This window comes from Tenrec ecaudatus, chromosome 4 (assembly GCF_050624435.1).
Source record: "Tenrec ecaudatus isolate mTenEca1 chromosome 4, mTenEca1.hap1, whole genome shotgun sequence".
Classification (NCBI taxonomy): domain Eukaryota; kingdom Metazoa; phylum Chordata; class Mammalia; order Afrosoricida; family Tenrecidae; genus Tenrec; species Tenrec ecaudatus.
Genome location: NC_134533.1, coordinates 31,938,700 through 31,943,294, shown reverse-complemented (window position 1 = coordinate 31,943,294; position 4,595 = coordinate 31,938,700).

Sequence of the window (4,595 nt, the reverse complement as noted above, 5' to 3'; positions counted from 1 at the left end):
GGGACAAGACATTATGTTTTCACATATGTTCGGTTTGATGGCACATCTTCACTCAGTTCTCGCTACAAGGCACAGGGAACTCGAAAGGGAAAGTGAATAAAATCAACATCCTCCATAAGTTTAGAACTTTTTTATTCTACCTTTCTAATAGAATGTAGAAGATTTTTCTTCTATTATTTTATAAAAATTCCAAAAATCAAATTGGTGGACAAACTTGATATGTTTCAACTCAATTTCTGTGAGATTTCTGATTTTTTTTAAAAGTCCTGACTGGAAGATCTGCTTTAAAAGTATACCATGCATTAATTTTCAATAAGTTGATACACGACCTTGGGAAAACCACACTGTATAATTTGATTCAGTTCAATATATTTGTATTCCACGGTTCATTCCACATCACTTTTTGATCAACTCTGCGTACTAATCTAAAAGGGTCGGGGAATAAGACATCTCAGCAAGATAAAAAGCAACTTGAGTATCACAGCAGGAGTAACAGTGTAGGTGTACTTCCTCACAGTAACTCCTGGGTTACAGGATGAACGTCACCACGATTTCCCTTTTTCTTTCATGCACACCTAGAAGCTTCTCCTGGCACTGACTTATTCCTTGGTCAGAGGTTCTCCTTCAGTTTGGAATAAAAATAATAATCCCACTCATAACCAATATAAGCAGAAGTCTGCCATCGGAAGAGTTAGCCAAGAGAATTACAATGCTCTTTAAAAAGTTTCCTACTACATATGAATTGCTGATATATATAGATTAAAAGCTTAAGTGACTAGACACAAACTATAAGTTTGGGGGGCTGGGCAACCTTTCAAAATACTCCTTCACAATGGTAGAATCATGCCTGACAAACTAATGTGTTTTTAAAAACAAGCAGAGATCATAAAAAATAGTAAACATATGGTATTCCTGGGCCACTGTGTGTTGGCTATTATCAAAAGAAGAAGAGGGAACCAAAGTCCAATGACCAACCACTCTATAACCTTGAGATAGGAGTCACCTTCTTACACAAGGGCATTTTGCTGTAAGTCCAAGGTAGCATTTCCGTTCCTTAAATCTGATACAGTTTAATTTAAGGAAAAGTGCCATTTACTTACTGGAATTTCCAAATCAGATGTTTTAGTGTGGCCTATGAAGGACAGTATGTGGCATGAAATAACATAGTCTAAAGTCCCAGTTGTCTATAGCAGGGGTATTGGGCACCAAGACCTGGCCGGAAGCAAGGTCAGAAGAGTCCAATTAGGAACATGGTATTAGGCATATTCTCCCCTAAATATATAATTTCCTTTTCTCAATGGTGTTTTAAATTATATAACATTAGTTAAGCTAATGATATTATCAATATAATTGCTTTATGCCCCATGGGGGATGATTTGCAATGTTCCACAATAAAATAATAATGTCTTAAAAATTAGCTAACGTCATATATAAGCCATGGGTATATGAATAGATTTGGTGATCACACTTAATAATAGGTCTAAATTAAGAACAATTAGTTCTGATGACAATGTCCTATTTGATACTCACATTCATGAAGACATCACTGAAAATATGATGCTACACCATATGGTGATGTCGCCTGATTGTGCCCAGATCTCAGAAAGAATAAAGGTTGGTCTTAAAACAAATATTCATCTAAATGAGGTGTCAAAACCAACCTGTGTCTTCCAAGGATTGTAGAAATAAAATCCAAATCTGGAGGAGGAGGCAGTAACAGAGTTTAAATTCTGAAGACTGAGTTTGCAGAAGGCTATGGACAATTTGAAGCCCCAAATCTTTTGGAAAGGTCGCCCCATGAATTAAAGCTCAAGTCAATTCCCTCTGGTCATTGCTCAGGGATGTGAATAGTCTCACTGTCAGACAAGGAGCATTGTAAAGCTGGTTACAGCTGATCTATTTTGGTTAAAATATAATACTTTATCTTTGATTACTCTTTTTCAAAAATCATTTGATCATTATTCATTTTGTTCCATAGTTTAGTATTTGCTGTTTCCTTTCCAATTGAGGTATTCCTCTTTAATTTTTTCATTGTTGCTGGTGTTTCTTTGTCTGTTGAATTATGTGTATGTTTTCCTGTATATAAAACCCATGACAGGTAAATCTACAGAGTTGTTAATTGGATTAATAATTATTTAGGAGCATGACAATAATGATTAAATTAAGAAAAATGTTTTAAAATTCATTATAATCATGATTGCACAACTCTTCTTATATAGGACCAAAATTTTGAATTGTGTGATTTCTTAATTTTATGCCAATAAAACTATTAAAGTATTTCTGAAGGAATACTAAACTACTATAAAACACAGATTATATATAAGCTTATGAATATAAAAATAGTACAATGAGTAGGTTCATTAAAATTATTTTTCATTATTTATTCATAGTATTCACAATGTTATCCAGCTGACAATATTTTAAAATATATATTTAAATCTACAATTTAGAAAATTTATGAAATACAAGGAAATTTGGTGCTTATAATAGATGTATTTTCTTGTATTCTACATTTACATAATAGTTTTCTTTAAAATGCCTCAAAGTTAATAATTTACCCCTAACAAAATGAATTATGAAACATCAAGTGGAATTAATAATTACAGGCATCTGAAATCACAAAGCCATATAGAAATCTGAATTGCATTTTCATATAAAAAGTTAATTATTTTGGCTGACATTAATAATATATCCCCAAGCTACTTCAAAACATATTTTTAAAGTATAAACAAACAGATTCTATCAGTACTTTGCACTTGAAAAACAAAAGAAGCCTGAGTAGACAATCAAGAAAAGAAAATCAACTACATCGTGGTAGCTTATTTTTAAAAACCATTGACCAATGACAGTTGGTTTGGATCTTGCTTGGGCAGCAATCAAGCTTTGAGAAAGTTAATTCCCTGTATGTAATTGAACACCTAAAGGTTACCACCACACTCAAACATTCCAGAAATGCGTGCCTTTTCTGTTCAGCTTGATTTCTATCTATAAATGACTGCAGTTTCCCACAGGCAAGCAATTTATTTTGGTATGTTGAACTTTGTTTCAGATTTATTAAAAATTGACAGTTTATCACTGTAATTTTTGTTCTGTTATCTTTTGTGTGCAATATCACTCATGTGATCTTTGAATTCCTTTGTGTTATGCGGGACAACTTACAGGTCGGTTTGTCTGCCATGACAAAGCTTTGGTTCTTCCATCACTCCATGTAATGGGGAGCGAAGCTTCGGCCTTAGACATATAGGATGCCCTTTGGATCAGAAAATGGAAATGAATCCTTTCACTATCTTAACATTATAATAAAACATAAGATATTGAAAAGAGCATACATGTCAAATGTTAGTTTTATAGAAATATAGAGTGAAGTAAAAGTACTATTCTAAATAAGCATCCAGTTGTTGAGCAAAATAATTGGATATAGATCTTAACCACTTTGAATGCTACACTGTGCCTTAGTTGCAATGGAAAGCGATGCATATAATAAACTTTTTTCAATGTCCAATAAGTATTGATTTCTCCTTTAAAGGTTATGAAATATAATCTCAACAATAGTTCTTAGAACAATTTAATCAATTTTTAAAGAAATGCAGCAATGTATTTATTTTTCATTAAATATGTATAAAACAGAGATGCTTTAATCTTAATGCATACATATTTAAGCTACATTTTTTATAATCCATTATAACAAAATACTCACATGTCTTTAAGTATATTTCCATTCTAAATGGGGGCTGGAGTAATTCTGTGGTATTATCCAATCACAGACTTTGCATTGACAGCTTGAAGGCAAACATTTGGATTTTCAAATGGTTATTCCAAAATGAATAGAGTTTTAAAAACTATGGAATTGTTAAATTTAGAGAAACAGTCCAAGTTTAAGGAAAAAATGATATAAAACACAACTTTCTTTTAAAGTGCTATAATCCAACCTAGAAATAGGATTTTAGGTTTGAATTCAAAAGTATCATAAGTAATTGATATTTTACATAGTAATTGATAAACAAATTAAATATAATTTTATTGGTACTCAAATAATTTGAATTTTAAGTGTTGTAATAGGTAAAAAGGCATTCAGTGACAAAGTTATAATCTGAGATTTTAAGGAAGAGAATAATTTCATGGACAGATTATATTCAGGAAAGTGTTCATTTGAGTCCAAAATTCAGCAATAAAAATGAAAGTTGTGATTCAAAGAAGAATATAGAGACCCAGTAATATTTGTGGACCAGAGGTAAGCAAAAAAAAAGGAAACAAAGCTCAAGTTCCTATATTGGCCAGGTAATGCAAAGAAATAAATGAGGAATAAATAAAGAAATAAATGATTGAAGTCATTAGTGGAGGGCAGACAATTGTGATGGTAGTTGAACCTGGAGACTGGGAGGATGTATGCCCTGACTAATTGAAAGAACTCACACTTTGTCTCAGAAGATCACTGCCTTGTGGGACTATAAGCTCACTTTGTTAGCACTTCTGATATTTTAATAAAAGTTAATTTGCCAGTGTTGTAGGAATTAAGGCAACCAATTAAAGCTAAATTCAATGGAGAACATTATCTGTATGAGCAATGTTATGCCAATTGACCTACATGTTGTCTG